Raw genomic sequence first — 21303 nt, forward strand, 5'->3', positions numbered from 1 at the left:
TTGGACAGTTATGTAGCCTGGGTGAACACGCAGACTGAGTTTTCCAGTATTCGAGAATGTTTATTTCTGGGTTAACTGTAGGATCACGTAAGAATCTGGTCACTTCATCAATTGCTGTAGAATCCTACTTGGTGGGTTTAAGGCATTCAGGCATTATCTGTGAGTACAGTGATTCATGTATCCACGGAAATCGGAAAACGAAATTCAACATCCGACGGAACAATATTTTGTAGTTACCAACTTGACATTTGTTTAAAGTCCCAAATGAAGGTAAATGCTTTCCTGAAATATTTAATGGAAACTGAAAGGCGCCATCTTGGCTTCAATGGTTTTAGGCCATAAGAAATATTGTCGTGCGTCTTTTAAAATTAAGCCTCACTAAAGCATAGTGACTAATATGCCCGAAGTTAAAAGTGACGGGGTGTTTTCTCTAGTTCACCCATTAAAATTCTTTATATTAATATAAGTATTTTTTGTGTTGCTCAAAATGATTGGCTAACAAATTCATTGGTTGGCCATCATGGAATTCTCAGATAATACATATTTTAACGTTGGTAGTCTACACAAACCAAACTTGGTCCTAAAAAAATTCATAAATAGAACGTGTATCAGAATATTTAAAATTGAATTTTGATTAAAATAATAATTGTATAATGTATTAATTTTTGTCATTCATTATTTCATTGTTATTACTACATGTGCGACCGTAACTTGTGATGAAAGTCGGCATTATTGTTGTATTACTAAGTAACAGATTTCTCGGTAAAGTTATTAAAAAAAAAAAAAAAAAAAAAAAAAAAAAAAAAAAAAAAAAAAGATTCATATTTAGTCTAGATCCTAAATGTGCTTTATTTTATTTTTTAGCATATTCTGAGAATACATATGTGATTTATGCCTTATTTAATGCCAATGTAGCGACAATGCATCAATGTTCCTGAATATAAAGTAAGTTTCCCAAGTACATGCTTCACAATTTTTTTTATATAATAACGAATTAAAAGTACAATATAGTAGAACCTCGTTAATCCGTGATGCGCTAATTCGGGAATCGGATAATCCGGGAAGATTTAAAAGAGAAGAAATAAAAGAGAAGTAAAAATTGTCAGCGCTTAAAATTAACGTCACGCGGGCGGCAAACACTAAGCCATCGCGTGGGCCGCCAAACTCTTCAACGCTGTTTGTACCGACCCTTTGTTTCACCCCCCTTTCAGCTGTCACATTTGTCACTCTTTAAACTTGAGGGGGATGTCCTGACTTCTGCTTCCCGTCTCCCTTTGTTTGTTTCGACCCGCCAACACACGGCAGGCGCCTGGCCAGTGACGTGTCTGGCTGGCATTCGGCTGTACAAGGAGTAGAGGGGGGGGGGGGGGGGTTTGCAAGGTCAGCACGATCTTATCTTTCTCTCTTCGGCTGTTGTAAATGACCGCGAACTAATGGATAGGCAGTGCTGTATTTTTTTTAAGCCGAGACACTAATTCGAAGACGGCCGGCCCTTACCGTGAACGGCCTTAACCCAGCTGCACGCCGGTGTCTGAGAAGCTTGACAAGACCTTCCGGGCTTTTAATCGCTAGTCCGTGAAATTCGGTAATCCGTGATTATCTTGATCTTGACCATCACGTATTAACGAGGTTCAACTGTACCTCAATAGGATGTGTTCCAAGGAAAACGTAAACAGGCCAAGTAAATTGTAAGCATTTAAGTTTTTAAAGTACTACATTTACATCAATATTTTTCCTCGAATCCCGAATCTTTTCCCTCGAATTTCGAATCTTTTGAATACTAGAGATTCGGTGGGATTCGAGGATTCGACCGGCCCATCCCTACATAAAAGTGATTCCATAAGAGATGCACAATAAAATAATGACATCACTTGATTTTCAAACATTGGGAAGAAAAAAAAAAAAACAACTTAATTAAAAAAACCCACTTCATTATGATTTCAATTAAGTTCAATTAAATGCTGTTTAATTCCATTATATAACTTGTATTTCGGTGCTACTATATGGTGTACAGTGAAACCTCGTTTATTCGTTCCCGCATTGTAGAATTTCACGGTTTTATTGTTCAATGTCCGTGGTCCCGAAAAAATCCCGCAAGAACAATGTTAAAAAAATCCTGTTTCCATCGTTTACGAATATTTTTTAACCCGGTTTAACGGGTTGAACTTTACAGGCTTTTTACCGATTTCACATTCAAATTCCCCAGAAATATTCCAGTTTACGCGTGTCTACATGACACGCAATACCAATATTTACATATGGCGGTCATTACTAAAAGAAAACGAATAAAGTGAGCATGACGCTGTTGCTAACAGGTTCACCAACTTCGATAAAACAACAGACGAAAGCTAACGCTCGCACGATAGTTCTTGCTTTGTGCGATAATCGACACAACAATATAACCGTGGTCGATATACTGAACATACTAGCCCAACGTAAACACGTTTCTATTTAGCGACAGTGAAATCCTGTGAGAAACATAGACGAAATTGTTCATCCTAGCTTTTCCGTGGCCGGCCGTATATGCTCGAGATTTTCTTTGTTTACGGTAAATTAGCTTTACACATTTAACTCTAATGCACGTGTGAAATTTGTAAAGGTTCATTGATATGTATCCGTCTACAAAAGAGGTTAAAACCATTAAAGAGCGTTTAGAAATTATAAATGCCGTTGAAAAAAATCCAGGCGAAAAAGGGTTGATTTGGCAAAGCGCTCCCTCATTATCGGAAGCACTAGCTGCTTTCGACAAAGTGAAGGCATTTTGCTATGCACAGAAGCTCGGAGATTTGGAAGAAGACAGAATTTCAATGATGCAAACCTTGCTGTTCAGTCTTAAAAGAAGTTCTGATACCAAGCAAACAAAAATTCAAGACTTCTTCACTAAAAAATAAGTGTCAAGGAGGATGTGAGACTTGTGTTAATTACAGTTCGTTTGTACATTATTTCCCCCTTTTATTTGATTTAAATAAGTGTATTTCTTATTGTACATTGTATTAATAATAACAAACTTGTGATTACCAACACCAAAAATATTTTGCTGCATAAAAACTCATCTTATAATTTCTCTGCATTATAAATAAGAAAGAAGTGTGCATCTTATAACATGTGGTGAGTATGTACCTTTCAAATTTTGAATAATACATACGTAATTACTTGCTTAAAACATACAAATTTGAAGTTTATTTTGTTTTGTTCATTTAAAAAACTTAAGGAAGTATAATTTTCCAATATTGATAGTGTATATACAGTGTGCTGCTGGTGTCAGTTTATGGAAATACCTAACTGATTCACTGAAAGTTTTTGCAATAGTACATACATTGTGCATTTGGTAACTTTAGTGTGTGTTCCCACATTGTAGGATTTCCTGGATTATCCGTTTTTTACTCATGGTCCATTGGAAAACGGATAATCAGGGTTTCACTGTATTAACTTGCAATTCTGTGTTAAGCAGTGTATTGGCATGCTTATCAGTGTTATTTTGGTTTTATCGCAATTGACCACATAATCTTATTGCAAAATAAATTTGCGTGGTTGAAAATTTGTGTAAATAATTGGCCTGTGTTGGTAGTAAATAGGTATATTTTTACGAGTAAGTACAAAATTGTTTAGATAAAATATCTCAACACAATGTATAAAGCACCGTTAATGTTATTGTTACGAAATTGAGCAGGGCCGCTGCGCGCGTAGGTTCGGAGCTGGCTGGCGGCCTCGCATGGCCACTGACGTCACGTGGCCGCTGCAACGTGAGACGTGCCGCGCGTGCCTGGTGGATTACAAGGGTTGCCGCTTTCCCTCCCTCCCTCCTTCCCTCCACTCCCAGCGCGACGCTCTGCCTCGGCACCGTTATCTGACACCTTGCAGCTGGGGAGTTCCACGGGCTTCCACGGGCCGCCACGCGAGCTACCGACGCCTGTCTCGATAAATGTGACATCTGGTCGGCGCGGAATGACGCGACTGGCCCCAGCCGCGCTCATGAATTCTAGAAGTGGTGCCTGGGCCTATCTAAGCCCAGGATGCTGGCCTCCGAGTTCATTTGAGTTCAGTTCCGGTGCGATAGTCCGGGCGATAGTGCCGCGGGTGTGGCGGAGTTCTGGGGCGAATGTCTGAGCGAGAGTTCCGGGGCAAGAGAGTCTGCGCGATAGTGTCGCGGGTGCGGCGGCATTTCTCAGAGGAGAGTTCAGTTCCGGGGTGATGGTCTGGGCGTAGTGTCGCGGGCGCGGCGGAGTTCCTCTGCGAGTGAGTTTCTCTGTGTTAGTGTCGCAGGTGCGGCGAGAGTCCTGAGTGAAGTTCCGAGCGAAGCGTCGAGCAGATCCTCGGCGAAGGGAAGTGTGATGGCGGCAGCGGCGGAGTCCCGCGACAAAGGTCCATGAGGGGAGCTGCAGCGAGAATTGCGCCAGAGGTGTGGTCCAGTGCAGTGTGTGGTGTGTAAAAACTGTGTGACTGGGGAATAAACATTTTTGAGTGCAATTGATAATTAGGCATTTTTAGAAGACAATTTGTTAGTGATGTAAATATTAGCAATCAATAAAACTTTAGTGGTAGAATCTTTAATTGGGCTATCCATTTACGAACCCAGTAGTTTTCCCATGACGATTATTTATTTTGTTTTTAATAATCCGTAACATTATGTCTGCCTCCCACCCGGTGCCGGGTGACTGGCTGGCTGCTGAGTTGGCATTCTGCTGGAGGACTGGAAATCAGGAAAATCTAAAAAATAAACCAGCAGACAGATTATCTGTGTGTGTTTTATGACCATATCTCCAGCAGTGTTGTTTCTCATCTGTCTTCAACTGTTGTAAATGTTCATGAACTGGCTACTCTTCCCACTTCTCCCCCAAATTACCTTTTTCTGGTATTAGTGTGAGAATAAAGTAGGACAGAAAGCAGACTGAGAAGGATCACCCGGCGACAGTGCCGTATATTTTGTTTCAATAAGCTGAGATGCATTTCACAAATATTTCACTTGTATTCATAGAATTATACTGAAGACATATCAGTCATTTCAAAATAATGGATGTGAGAGTTACACATATTTACTATCATTAAAAGTATAGAATAGTCACATTATTGTATTTTAAATTTGAGGATTATGTACACTTCAGTAGTTTATACCTCTCTTGCAACTTTTAAAACAAACAAAAATAAGAACTAATATACTAAACGTATTGCTATGGTTGGTAACAGACGTGACTCACACAACTAAAAGTGCAAGTTAATGTTACAGTTATTTTTATTTGTGCTCATAAATGAACAAATAATCTTTCCACGATATTGAAACTAATATATCTTCACTTGAAATAATATAAATTTTAGTTGGGTAATGGTTGTGATGCCTTGAAGTATTGGACGTGACCAGTATGAATACCCATTGTCGATTACATTATATGTTGTGGTAATTCTAAGCAATTAAGCAGCATTGTACAATAAGTCTGAAAATGTACAATATTAATAAAATCATTAATACATAAAACTTAGTCATGTTTTATAAATGTTGAAAGTTAACTAAATTATAACTAAAGCACTGGCTTTATGAAGTCATAAAATATACAGCCTCCACTTACTGTTATGTTAGGAGTAGGTAAAATATTCTTATTTGTTCGAAAGCAATGTATTTTTCATCCCAAGTATCCATGGTGTATTTTTTTTTTTTAACCTCACCACATGGTTTCATAAACATTACTAGAACCTCGTTCTCAGAAAACTCACTTTGTGTTACTGCCACATGTTTTTCAGATGTTTTCTAGTTTCCCTTTTTAGTTTCTAGTCAAACATAAACATCAGATTGTATATCATTCACTTTAATGCCACAATATTGGATGCATCTTGAAGATAAACTGCAGTGATGTTTGATGTCCTTAGAATTGTTAACGTCATTATCTATGCTGCTGTTAACATCTTTTGTACTTTATTTTTTAGTATTTTTCAGTAAATTCAGCATATGATTCGCCAATATTCATAAGCATGCAGACCTGCCAACATTCAAATTTAAAAAATCATGAGGTCCTCGATAAAAATTTTCAGGCCCATAAATACAGGTTAGATATAAAAAAAAAAACCAATGAGAATCTTTAAATTTAAGTGACATACCTGTACATATGTTACATGGTCTCTGCTTCAAAATTTATTTCAACAAATTATAGGTTGCAGATTTAATTTAGTTGAACATAATTTAGCGCTGTCGTGTAGTGATCATGCAGGGCCGCAACTAAAAAAGATGTAAAATAACATTCTGCTCGTGTAACACTATTATCACTGTTCACAGCAAAATTAATTTTTTTATTGGTAGCAATACACTTCACGTGTTATTTTTATTTTTTTTTGTAGCAACATGTTTCATAATGTCTCCTCTTCCACTATGCGAGATAGAAAAATCAGCACGGCACACGCTACAAAACGCAAAATTGCTCCCTTTACGTGACTCGAGTATTGATGAAAACTCGTTACTGTAAGCTTTCGTAAAACTTGTTTTGTAACTTTTACAAATAAAATCTTGGGGCCCCGAAAAATCGTGAGGAAACACTATTTTAGCGTGAGGGCGTGAGATGGACCTTAAAATCGTGAGCCTCACACCAAAATCGTGAGAGTTGGCAGGTCTGAGCATGTGACATATGGGAACAAATTCTCTTCTTTTCCAGAAGTTTGAAGACTTACTTTATCAGAACTGTAAAAATCTGTCACTAAAGAACATACATCTTCATTCTGACTCACTGGTGTTTTTTTTTCTGATGTATTGGAAGATTGTCTTACATACTTCAGGATTAAATGTTTTTCTGGCTAGCTCTTAAACTACTACCATAAGTTTTCATGGACTTGATGGCAGTGCTGAAAACAGCCTTCTTCCGTGCTTTTTCAAGATTTTGGGGTAGTTTATATAATTCAACCTTGGAAATTGGAAAATCACATTCAGAAGCTCCTAATCTTTTTCGTGATCTTCACTTTTCCTGCCGATCTCTGGCCTCTTCTGTTCTATTTTATTTTTTGTCAAATGTGTGACATAAGTTTTCTTTTCTTCTGGTTTCCTTTTTCTTATCACAATCTTTCTAGAGGTATAAGGGCCACTTTTCTGGATCTTCCTTTTACCTTTTCCTAGACTCTGCAGTCCCACTGCTTGAAATAAGAGAGGAAATAAATAATTGTGCTTGTTGTCTAAATGTAAAAATCAAATAGTTAATCTTGAAAAATTCTGCTGAGAAATGTTCTGCATGGCTATAACACTAAACTGTGATTTAGTAAAATGCGGCTGAAAAGTATGTCACTTTTGGAACAAAAGAATTTGACCCAATGTAACACCACAATTCAAGATGATAAGCAAAACAATGAGACACTCAAATTCCTAAAAAAATTCAGATCCTTATTCAAGCTCTTGTTAGAAATACAAATTGTAATTTTTAACACTAACATTCATGTATTCTAAAAAAAATGCTTAAGGCTGTTAGGCCCAAATTTATTTATAGCATATTATTTTGTTTTTATGTTGGCCTTATACATACAAGATTCTGTGCAAAACCGATTTGCGCTATAACTTATAGTTTTCTCATAACTGGCACTCAAAGTTAAAAAATATGGCATTTCTTGTAGAGATTATTTCAGTAGCCGTTCAATGTAATTTATGAAATTTTGGTAATTTGCGAGTTCATTATGCATACTATTGAGTGATGTATTTTAATTTTTTTTAAAAAATAATTTATTCGTGTACTTGAGCCAGAAAATGAGAAAATTTAAGTTGTTTCTAGATCCAAAAATATTTGTTTAAAATATATAAAAATACCATTACGAAATACTAATCTCAATATACTTTCATCTAAAATAACAAAAATGTGACTTTCACTATATGAAAGCTGTGAGCCTCTACGAAAGAAATGTAAGCCCTGGAATTCCAAAATATATTGAATGCAACCCGCAACACTAGTGGTGCCGCGTTGTCTCGCTCGTCTTTTCCCTCTTCTCGGAAAGAGCACGCGGACTTGGCCCGGTGTTGCCAGGTACCTGTCCCGTCTCTGAGTATCCTCTCTACCTGCTGCTAGACCGGCTGGCTTTCTTCCTTCCCCACGGCAGTGTTAAACGAGTTTACAGGTGTAGTGGTCAGTGGTTTATAGCTTGCGGTTTAATATGTCAAATGTATTAGTGTAGTTAAAATAATTGAACTGCTATACAATAGTGATTTTTGCTGGTGCGATGGCACCGCAAAAATTAAGAAACGGCAGTCAGAGATCCGCCTTGCGTAGAAGATAACCTACCGAAAAAGAATAAACGGAAGCTGTCAGCATAACAACTGTATTCAGTATGCCACTAGAGGCCGCAATTTGTGTAAAGGCCAGAGCGCTAGCCTCCTGAACTAATTATTATTGACTATCACCTTTCATAAACGTGTTCTCTATTCGTCTATTGGCACTCACAATTTCCTTTGCAATGACCAACGAATACGCCTGGTACTATACAAATGTTTTTAGATGATATTTCTAAATTTCTATACAACTTGAATTTTTAATCGTTGCCTAATAATAGTTACTTTTTTTCTCCTTAACCCCCATTTTTGTTTAAAATTTTGGGGGATAATCGATTTCATAAATAATTATTTCAGACGAAAGTTATAAATAGTAATTAAAAGTTAAACAATAAAAAAGTTATTTAATAGTGTACATAGTACAGATTTTTTAAAAAAGTATACCCCTGTTTTTGCTACAACCCCTTTTAGCAATATTTGATTTTATCAAAAAATGTTTCAGGCAAATTTTTGGATAATAATTATAATTTTTGCAAACAATTTTATTGGTTTTCATAGCGTATCTACTAATGAAGTTATGAATATTTTTTCCTATAACCCTAATTCTTTTTCACGCATTGCAGTTATGGTTGTATTAGAAATGTATATAGTAAAAAAAATATTTTTGGTATTACTGCTACGTGTTATCATATGTTAAAACAGATGCGTTATTTATTATATTATGGGAGTAACTGTGATTTTTTTTTCAAATAATATTCCCCATTTCTAACCAGTTAGTCAAATTTTGCCCGTAACTAACTCGACCGAGATTTTCCATTACTATATTTTATATATGTTAGGAAGTAATTTGTGCAAATATACGGTAGTTATCGTTTGTGTATGTGTATATATATGTGTATATATACATGTATACACATTTTTACTTGATGATGGTTATGTTATTTTTGGGATCATAAAACGATTAAAAAAATTTCCGAAAGCCGCTCCAGGGGAACGGCTGCAATAAGTAGGTAGCTTTTTTTTAAATGTAGGCTCTACCCAAAACTGGCAATTATTACAAATGTGTAGGTGTGATAATGTAAAATGTTATAAATAACGATATGGGTTCTTAAAATGATTCTTGTTTAATCAGAATTCCAATGAAAAATAATATCTCCTGAAATTCGTAATGTGTTGAGAGATTTGGCAACAGCGCGCTCCATGTAAGTCGTGTACTGCAATCTAAGAGTGGGACGGAATTAAGTATGTGAGTATACTGAAGCCTTTGCCAGTTTTTCATTTACTGCATCAGCGTTTTCCATTTTCACACAATAATGTAGTTTTCTAGGTTATTGAGTGAAAAATGTGTTATTAGCTTATAGGTGTTCGGGGTGTGTCCAGATTACTGCGAAACAATAACATATGTAACTTAAATGTAGGCGTGTTTAAGGTGTAACGACCTAAAATAAATTCGCAACATTTTTTTGTCTCCCAATTCATTACAGACGTAGCCTATGCTTTCCATAGGAGTCACACACAATGTTGGTTATTTGTAAATGTTGTGAATCAGTTGCATACATGTCGGGCATTAACAATTTCCAACCGAAATAACTTAGTATAATTTGAATTTAATTAATGAATTTCTACACAGCATGCCAAATTCATAAAAATCCTTAATTTTCTATTCATGTTTGCTCAATTTACAGCAGCTAAATTTAGAAATATTTTATCGTAGGACTTACTATTATATAAAAAATTACAGTTAATGTGTCTTTTTGATTATTCAATCAAATAATAGGCTATTGTGTGAATTGTTCCTGTGTTTATGAAATTGTATCTAAAAGGATGAATGTACATAAATGTGTGTACATGTGTATACATGTTAAGGCGCACTTAATTACATTTGCCAATTTAGCATTATCAACAATTCTATGATAATAATGTGTTTTAATAATTAGATACATTATATTAAAAAAGGTGTTTTTAATATTACATAAAAAGGTATTTTTGCCTCAGCATATTTATATCATTTGTTTGTTTCCATGAGTTTTTTCATTGTAACCATGATTTTTTTTAATTTAACTGGAAAATAGGCAAAAACCTAGAATGGGATATGCCTCTAAGACACTGCATTGTCTATTAATTCACTTTTTTATTACTTTTAGCATGCCATATGAATTCAGAAGCGAAAGATAACCTGTGCTAAATTTTAATACAATGAAATAATGCAATAAAACTATTTTTATTTGATATATTTTATTACTAGTTATGGATTGCAGAGAATAATTAAATCAATTTTGAAGATGTATAATTATTTAATTTAGGTACCAATCGTTTCTCAAGGTGCTAATGCATTTTTGCCATATATATTTATAATCTAAACGCTTCATACAATATGAAAGTATTCATATAATTTCAGATGAACATTACATTCTGCATATATATTTATAATCTAAACGCTTCATACAATTTGAAAGTATTCATATAATTTCAGATGAACATTACATTCTGCATATATATTTATAATCTAAACGCTTCATACAATTTGAAAGTATTCATATAATTTCAGATGAACATTACATTCTGCATTGTTGAAGCATCAAACAACAACAGCTTGATATTGATTGTTAATGCATGGTAACCTCTTTTATAAAAATCGTTGTACATGGTCGTCAGACTGCTAAATAATTTGCAAAACTTATGTATGATAGTATTGTATTAAAAAACGATTTAACTTTATCTGCTTCCTAATGTATAAAAGATATATTCGTGAAGATCTAAACTTGTATTCTCAATGCTGTAGACATACTGAATAAATCAATAATTTTATGTGTACAATGCTTAGTATGATTTTTTTTAGATACAATGATACGGGAAAATTGCAAAAGGTTAATGTTAATACAAAACTTATTTCACGAAGCGATTAAAAGACTTGTTTAAAAACACATTTACAACTATATATACATATATTTCCGTGCCATGTTTTACCCTAGAGTCAGTTACGAATACCTGGCGTTTTTAATTTCTGACTTCGTTTATTCATAAAGAAAATGGCAGTTATTTACGTAACCATTAAATAACCATACATATGTAGTAGTAAACATTATCTGGGGGATACATTTACATTACATTTTTAGACAATAACCGTAGCTTAGGCTGGTATTTATAGTCGTCCCTTGAGCAATGTCTTGAGACCATCTTGGCAAAGACAGTCTTGTTTCTCAAGATGGTGATTTCCACCTCCGTGTTTCATAGTCCCTGAATAAGATGAGCTTCATGAAGACTGCATGCTCAAGCAAACGCTTGTTTCACATACTTCCTGCTTGACGAAGAAATATCTTAAGACAGCCGAAAACACACGAGCATACACGAATCTTGCCAACTGGACTCGTTTGTCAAAAATTCTGCTACTTATCTCACAGAGAACTGAAATCTTAGAATCCGATGTTTTGAGATAAGATACCGCATATATTAGATTGATAAAATATCAGATTTAAATACACAGTAAAATGAAATATTAAAATTAAGGTAGAAAAATTTTATGCTTAGAAAGTTAACATTAAGTTTGAACGAATCTGATATTGTAAGCTACGTGTACATAGTAAGAAATCTAGAATCTTTTAAAACCCTTTTTATTATTTGAATCTTTAGCAGTAATTGTCCTTAACATTAAAATTGCTTTCAAACAAATATTTAGGACAGTGTTCAGTGTTTTTGCAATAAAATGTAATGTATTTGACTATAATGAGTTAATTTTGTGTTTTTAACACTTATTTCCACCTCTTGCAGTGAAGACTGGACGCATAAAATAAATTATTTTCAACAAAAGTTTAATTTCTTAAACTCTTATTTCCACCTCTTGCAGTGAAGATTAGGCATATATTTTCTGTTCCAGCCCCACTTGGTTATTCTTGCAGTAATGTTTCGTCTTAACAGAAATTATTTCAGAAGAACTTTTTATATATTGTTTGAAGATTTACAATAACTTGACAGAAATTTAATAGTAAATACGTTATGAATTCTTTTGTCTTTTAATAGCTGTTTTCCACCTCTTGCAGTTAATATTAGAAATATAGATTATGAAAATTTATTTGGTATTACTCTTACGAAATCTAACATCACACAGATGCAATACTGGTTTTATTAAGGGAGTTATAGAAAAATCTGAATTTTCAAAAACCTTTCCTCCGATGTATCACCTCTGTAACAGCTAAAATAGACAGTTTTTCCCCCTTATTTAAAATAGGTAATTTATTATCTCCCACTCAACCCTCGACAATTGTTTTCATGCAAATGCACATGCCATTATAAACTTAAATCTAAAGTGGAAGAAAACCATCTAATTTTTTTATTTAGGCAAACAGGCATGTAGTTAGTCCGTATGGAGTGTTCGTTTATTTATCAGTAATATATAACATTCATTTCCTTATATATTATAATTAATTTTTATAGTTCAAGTTGCTTGGCATAGTATAATTTATTCTTGTTATAAGTACAACATTTGTCACAAAGCTAAACAGACCATTTTACTGAGCTATTATTTAAATATATTATAATAATTGGATACAAAAAAGAATTTTTTTATCTGTTTCTTAAAACTGTGCATTATTCACTAATATTTAATTTAATTTTTTTTTATAGTGTCGAGATTTGAACCATCTCAACCAGCTCAGCAAATAACTGCTCTATCAATCGAGCTACCGATGCTATCATAAATTTTTGATAGAGATAATAATAATATCAGTATGTGCCATTATATTTTCTTATTGTTTTTAATTGATTTTAGTCGTCATGAATATAGATTACATATTTGTGACAGTGATTTATACATCAACATCATTAAATGCATCGTCTTCCACATTCATAGTAGGTACTCGTTCTGCTATCAGTATGTAAAAAAACAGGTCTGTTTAGAACTAGAATATGTAATCAACATTCACAAACAAACCCTAGAATTATTTAAAACCCATATCAAATTAATACGGCACTTCATACAGTATTTATATAAGTTTAAAAATACGAGGTTTACAAGAAGCAGCCATTTTCTTCACTGCACTCTGAACAAGCAATTGCTTGAGATATGTCTGCAGTGGTCTTGGCCAAGACGGTCTTATTTGTGTTCATAAGCAATGTCTCAGTGACTATGAAACATGCTCCTGCGATGGTGTTCTCAAGCAACAACTATGAGACAGGAAAATGCTCTCTCAGAAACAAGAAATATGGGACAACCATAAGATCGTCTTCATCAAGACTGTCTTGTTTTTGATTACTTGAGACAATCTCAAGAAACATCTATAGCACACAAATATTTAAAAACGAATGCATATAAGAATTTCTTGACGAAGGAATTGCTCAAGACATAAATATGAATACCACCCTTAGACACTCAGTACGTAAGTGGTGGTGAACCACATTAAAAAAATTAATAAAAGAATTGGATATCACACATAAAGATCAAGTCATTATAGATTATTTATGGTGTATGTGAAAGCACAGTATAACCTCTAGGGCTTTTGATAAAATTACAGCGTATTTTAATAAGCCTCTGAGGCTACCTTGTTTAAGAAATTTATTTTTTTGAAATTCAAACGACAGTTTCTAAACAAATGGAAGATGTCTTTTTCAGGAAATTATTTTACCCTCTTTGCGCTCTAAATAACCTATCAGCTATTAAACCTACCTTTTACCCTAAAATTATATTATTCAGTATTCAGATATTCCTAGTAGTCAAATATAAGAACAAACATTCCTCTTTCGAGGCACCTCAAAGAATAAGCATGACTTGTTCTTACAAAAACTACTCATTACAAACTGCAAATGTAGTGAGACGTCATAAGTTTTGGTTTTGCTATTTTTCTTGGTTGTTTTAACAATGGATTTGGCCCCCAGCATTAGTAACATAAATGTGTAGATTGGACAAAACTTTAACTGTCAAAATATTTGAAAATAGTTTCTTTACTAAAAAGTAGGAAAATAGTAGTAGGCCTACACATGTAGAATATCCATAAGTTAGTTTGGGTTCAATAATGCAATGTAGCCTAACAGGAGTAATTTTGTGACCTCAAAATATTTGTGCAGTTTCTCATTCTGTGTATTTTGAGGTGCTTACTTATAAATAAATTTTAAAATTGTGTGTTAAGGCTTAGCTGAACATATTTGAAATCCCTGCTTACTATCTGATCTTGTTTTAAATCATTCTGCTCAACGGCGAAACTTACGTACTGAGACATGTCCATACACTATTGCGGAGAAATGTTAAAATATTGCAAACTTTAAAATGTTTCTGACATATTAATTATTATTACTCTTGTTCACATAGAGCAAATATACCGATTACAGGAGCAAGCAATTTAAATATTATACTTTATATAAGACGATATGACGTTATTGCACTGAACTATACTACTCCGCTCTCATTGCCAACTTGACCGGATGTTTACTAAATAAGTTTACGTTATATGCATTTATGGGCAGGAGTTATTTAAAGGGTGAATTTCAAAAATGTTAATTAATGGTCTGCCATCACAAAAACATTACTTGCCTATAACTGTGTAGCTTAAAATTTATTTTAAACCAATATTTTTAGCATGTGCACATGATTTATCGGTAGGCCTGTAAGTATATTAATCAAATTATATAACCACTTTCTGCTGTATAATTATTTACAGAAACCTCTAAAATATATTTTATTTAAAAAATACTGCTGTGTGTCTTGATTGTAACTCAAACCACTTTCAAGAGCCATGTCACCAAAAATAAATTAAAAACTTATTTGATTGAAATACTAACTAAATGCGTGGCTAAAGTATTTTGTTAGATAACATTCATTCATTATCTTTAAAAATGAGATTTGAATCGTTGGCCAATAAAATATCTTACCGAAGGCCATTTATTAAATTAATGAATCTTGACGATTTGCTCCTAATTTGCGTTCTTTAATTATTCACTTTAGCAAATTATGGCGTTTGATTATACTAAAGAGTAAAACCATTTTCTTATTGCTTAGGTACATGTTTATCACTCTTCCACAAGCTGTTGCGCTTCACACTGAAAGCCACTGTCTGGCTTGTCTAGCAGCAAAAGGAAACGCAGGTAGCTGAAGTCTTCGAACAGAAGACAGGGATGATTGACCGCACTTCCAAGAATGCCCCTCCTGCTAGGTTTACGTTTGGCAACATGGCATCCCGCCCCTTTCATGCTACGGGACTCCGGAGATTATCTTCCACGGGAATGCCCGAGCCTAATAGAAAGAGAGGTCCCACGCAGGACAGAGACGGAGATAAGACCGACCTCTTCTACCTGAACAATACCACTAGCGCAGACACTCGGAATTCTCCAACAGTGGAGCGGGTCGGGTGCCGTTAAACAAAAACAAAGGGGCTAGTATTAACTTATGAACACCTAGAACAAGGTTACAATCATAACAACGGTTTCAAGATTGTCTTATTTTTTAACTGGGCAAGTTTTGGCTTATAAACACTTTTCATATCGTTAACAAATAAAATGTGTCACGTCCATTTCCAACATTTTTATATTAACAGTATCTAAAATTTTTATAAAATTTGAGATGATTATTTTTATTTCTAAATTATAAACTTAATGAGGTAGTCAAAAGACAAACATTTACAAGTTTATGGTTACAGATGTGACATGAAAGTTGTTTACAAATGACAGTCAAAAGTGATAATTAAAAATTAGGTTTTTTTACTTGGAATTAGTCTCACAGAAAACTACTTGATTCATGCTACCTGAAACATAACCTAAACTTTCACAGCTAACCAATGCATAGACATTACCATTATGATGGTGGCAGAAAGGTTTCATGCAGTTGATATGTCACTTAACATACAGTAGAACCCCGATTTTACATTACCGCTTTTTACGTTTTCCCGTTATTTGCACCATTTTTTTGGGCCCGTTTTAACATCATTTGATGCAATGCAATTAATTCCCGTTTATTACAACAAGCCCATAACCTACTTCCCGCTATTTACGCTGTTTGTTTTTGCAATGACCTACATAAATTCGTTATTCCCGTGTTTGTCATGGACGTCTTACCTTTGAAGATATAACTTTTGTATGAAATACAAAATCCTAACTGTTGTTGGGAACACTAGCGCTATATCTCGTCGATGTTTTGAAGTTCTCTTCTATTAAAAACTGTATTAACAGGCTGCCAACACTGGTATAATCATGGACTTCACGAGAACGTTAGCATGTGACGCTAGCGCTATAGTTTATAGAAATCCCTACTGTTAATCAATAACTTATACATTCAGGATTTCCGGCATGTATCTTTGACAAGTCTGTTATTGACAATGTGGTCAGCAGTATCGTGAAAGGAAAAACGTATTTTACCCCTGTAATTACTGTGTTTTTAACAAGATGGCAACAGGTAAAAAACGTAAAACATTATCGATTGACGAAAAACTTAAGTTTTTAAAGTGCGTGGACGAACATGTCGGTACTCGTGTTTCACTCGCTGAGAGGTTAGGCATCCCGATTTCAACACTCAACACAATTGTGAAAAATCGCGACATGATAGAAGAAAGTGCATCGCAATGTGGTAGTTTTTCGAAGAAGCGAAAATACGTTCGTGCATTGAAATACGAGGAACTTGAAGTACTTTTGAAGGAATGGTTTGTTGGTGCAAGGGCCTCAAATGTACCAATAAACGGTGTTTTGTTAAGAGAAAAGGCACTATTTATAGCAACACAGCTAGGAATATTAGATGAGTTTCGTGCATCTAATGGTTGGATTGACCATTTCAAACAAAGACATAACCTTGTATATAAAGCAGTATGTGGTGAAAGTAGAAGTGTAGACTCTACAACTGTAGAAGTGTGGAAACAAGAGCAGTTACCCAATTACATACAAGGGTATGCACCGAAAGACATTTTTAATGCGGATGAAACAGGCCTGTTTTATTCTCTACTCCCAGACAAAACACTGTGTTTGAAAGGGGAGCAGTGTCATGGTGGAAAACTTAGTAAACAAAGGCTCACTGTTTTGCTAATGAGCAATTCAGATGGCAGTGAGAAACTTCAGCCATTGGTGATAGGGAAGGCACAAAAACCAAGGTGTTTTAAAAACATAAAAACTTTGCCAACAAAATATTTGGCAAATCAAAAGGCCTGGATGACGACAAAAATCTTCGAACTGCAAATTCGTGCTCTGGATGCATCAATGGGTGTTAATGGAAGAAAATTTTTGCTGTTTCTTGACCAGTGCCCAGCTCACCCTCAAAACTTGAATTTAAGGAATGTACAGCTTGTTTTTTTCCCTGCGAACTGCACCAGTGAGCTTCAACCTTTGGACTTGGGCATCATTCATGCCTTCAAGTTAAAATACAGGAAAAGGATTGTCCAAAAAATGTTGAATCTCTTGGATGCTGGCAAAAATCCACAAGAAAAAAAAAATCAATGTTCTGGATGCAGTGCATGAAATTGCCTATGCATGGAAACAAGTTGCATCAACAACAATTTCAAATTGTTTCAGGAAGGCAGGTTTCCCAAGCTCAGGAACAGTGTCTACAAATGAGGACAGTGAACCAGGCAGCAGCATAGAGGAAGAAGACTGGAAGAAAATTCAGACAGGCAGTTTGTTCAGCGACTGTCAATATTGACAGTCATGTGCAAACAACAGAAGTACAATCGATTGATGAAATTGTCAGTTCGCACATGAGGGAACAGCAACCTGAAGAAGATGATGGTGGTGAAGATGAAGATGAAGAAATCCCTATGCCTCACAAGCATGAAGCTCTCGAAGCAGTTTCTGTTTTGAGAAACTTTTTTTCTGGGTTAAACTGTCCTGACAGTTTGTTTGACCAGCTGAACCATATAGACAAAAAAATAGAAGAACCGAGCAGCCAACAATTAAAGCAAACAAAAAATTTCAGATTTTTTCACATAGTGTTGATATAATTGTAAATTCTTTTTTGTAACCTATACATACTTATTTGCTTTTACTGAAATTAATTTTAAACCTCTTTCATAACCTATATTGTAGTAATTGTAAACTGGAATTTAATATAGTATGTAGTTGTGACTTTACCTTGTGTGTGTGTGTAGGTAGACTGTATGAGTTGTTTCTTTTTTTTACATTTAAAAATTAAACTTTTGCATTAGTAAACTTTTATTACTATCTGTATTATTTTTATTAATATTCGTAGCCTATGAATGTCTAATGTTAGTATGAATTGCTAGTTAAAGTAAGTAAGTATGTACATAGACTGTGCCAATTTTTACCCTCTACAGAATATATATAGTATGGGACTTAAGTGTTAATATAATAACTTTTTAGCTATGTGTCAGACACTCATAATGAATAATTATGTGTATACCAGAGTACACTGTGTTTAGGTCTTATAACAGTTCTTCGGGCAAAAAAAGGAATTTTACACATTTCCCTTATTTTACACTTTCCCGCATTTTACAACATTTTCATACACCCCCTTGAATAGTGTAAAAAAAAGGGGTTTTACTGTAGTAACATAAAACCCTCAAGAAAAATATAAAAAATAAAGTTTATGATTAGTTATATTAACTTTATACTTTTATCATATACAGCATGTATAAGTTTATAATCAGCAAAATTATTTTACACTTAATGTTTTGGTTTCACTTTTCGTAGAATGGCTGATGTATGATATGGCCGACTTTACGGGTGACCTTTACAATAAAAATTAAACATTTTTATGCTCAAAACTATAGTTGCTACCCATACACAGGTAAATACAGTATATCATGGAAGTATAGAATCCAACATTTATTTTATATGATTTAACTTATGTATAGGAAAAAAGTATATACGAACCTACACTCTGTTCAAAATTAAATGACACTATTAATAGCTAAGCTTTAGCAAATACAATCAAACCTCGTTAATAAAATACCGGTTATTTCAAAGTTCGCGTTTATTCGAACACTTTTAATTCCCCTTCAGACTGGGATAGCATATTTAATGTCAATCAATACGGTTAATACAAAATATTCGTTATTATGTATTACGAAGTAACCTCACGTCCGCTCACGTAGTGTACTATTGTTTTATTATCGGATAAACCAAATGAAATTTTAGAACAAGAATCGCACACTATAATCACGTGCACGCAGCTTCACTATAATTCTGTTAACGGTAAATAATTTGTATGGTAAATGGTCTACAGTCAAACCTCTATCTATCGAACTCGCATGTATCAATTGTCCGTGTTTATCGTATACTTTCTACGGTCCCGGCAAAATTTCCATACAACTAAGGTTAAAAAAGTCCGCTTGTACCGATGTTCAAATTATCGTTTTGTCCGCATTGATCGTACAAAATATGTGGTCCCGTCACTATAAATTATAATAGATGATCGTTTAACCATAAAGATTTTGCAGAAATAACCATTTCTTAGAAAGAAACCGTCATAAAAACAGTAACGATAGTACAGTAGTAAAAATCAACTTAAATCTGCAGCCAAGTAATGGAGCACGTAAATATGAAGAAAAGACAAATGAACAACAAATTACGAAGAAATTGGATGATGTACCATAACTACAGTACAAACCCAATTGTTATCCTAAGATATTTACCATAAAAGAACTAAAGATTCTTTGTCGATACCATAATTACTACAGAAGCACGATAGCTACCACATTTGCACTACAGTTACCGTAACAACCGAGATGTATATTTACCGTGACTGTAATGTATTTATTTATGACATATTAAAAATAAAGAACATTATTAAAAAATAGGATGTTAAATTTTTATATGTACGTTTGGAACATGTTGCGAAGAAATAATGTGATCTGAAAAAATGCAGTAGTACTACGAAAAGCGAAAAGGGTAATCGTGGATTTTTAGGTTATGGCAGTCTCTCTCGTTTTTCAGTAATATCGGCCGAAAATTAACAAGCGTATCGGAAGTCGGCAGAAATGCCGATTCAACTAAATATTGGCAAAATCGGCTTCTTCAGTACAGCTCTACATTTGATGACATGAGTAAACATATTTCAGACTTCAGGATATTGAAAAAGACTTTAATTTCCATGCAGATTTATTGTGCGTATGTTTGTTTTTGCAAGAGTAAATTGAATTAAGTAAAATACTTCCATTTTTATTTATTTTTCAACTGATTTAACTTTAATGACAAGTAACTGATATATTTCTGACACTAATTTTGAGGTTGAAATATTTTTTTAAAAATTCTTATAGTGAAGTCCACTTCAGCATTAATTGTCTTGGAAAATGTTCTGGCTACTAGTGATGTAGACACTGATGTCTTGTCTTCCTTCGACAAACTTTGCAGTGCAGTAAAGGACATTTATGCAACTAAAAAGTGCAGAAAAAAATCAATGAATGTTTCAAGCCTCTTTAATTCTCTATTAGACTAATTTTCGAGTAAAAAATAAATACTTGATTTTGTCGATTATTATTAATGTGAGCATATGCACCTGTTAATACAAACCTCGTTAATACAAACTGCAAAATTTTAGGTCCCTTCAGGTTTGTATTAAAGAGGTTTCACTGTATTCAGAATGACAGCTAAATATGAACAGAGTAGCTTATGGGGATTCATAATTATTTTGTTAATTTAATAAAAAAAATATGCAGCTGCCATTCTCAATTTTGCTGAAGCACCTTCCAAAAATATTTTCCTTTCAACGCCTGCATGCTTGTGCAAAACGTACAGACTGTTTTACTCCTTTGACACATGAGTAAACTTTTTTTTAGTTAGATAGGCTCAACTGTCACAAACATCACCATATGCGGAAGTTAGCATGCTAAAAGCTGAGCAATATTTTATTTAAGGCACAAACGGCTTTAAATCCAGCTTCACGCGTATTCTGCGCTTGGTAAAAATCTTCCCAACAGTCAACTTATTTATTTTTATTTTTCCAGGAAACAAAGTAAAAATTAGCTTTTTTTTTCAATACGACTTCAACTTTCTAAAGCTTTCCATACCCACGCTATTTATAAGCACAACAGATGCTGTCAGTACCCAAGCAACTCAGATCCACTGTAATCTTGGCCTCAAGTCTCTGCACATAATTAAGCACGAATTAGAACGAATTTTAATTCTTGTTCAAAAGCATCTCAACAGCATTTAAGATG

At 34.2% G+C, this 21303-nt stretch overlaps 1 protein-coding gene across 1 annotated transcript in view; it reads right to left on the reverse strand.

Moving 5' to 3' along the window:
* LOC134546209 (WW domain-binding protein 2) overlaps nucleotides 1-21303 on the reverse strand; it is a 39416-nt gene that overhangs the window by 10174 nt on the left and 7939 nt on the right. The window lies entirely within an intron of this gene.

This window comes from Bacillus rossius, chromosome 1 (genome assembly GCF_032445375.1).
Source record: "Bacillus rossius redtenbacheri isolate Brsri chromosome 1, Brsri_v3, whole genome shotgun sequence".
NCBI lineage: Eukaryota > Metazoa > Arthropoda > Insecta > Phasmatodea > Bacillidae > Bacillus > Bacillus rossius.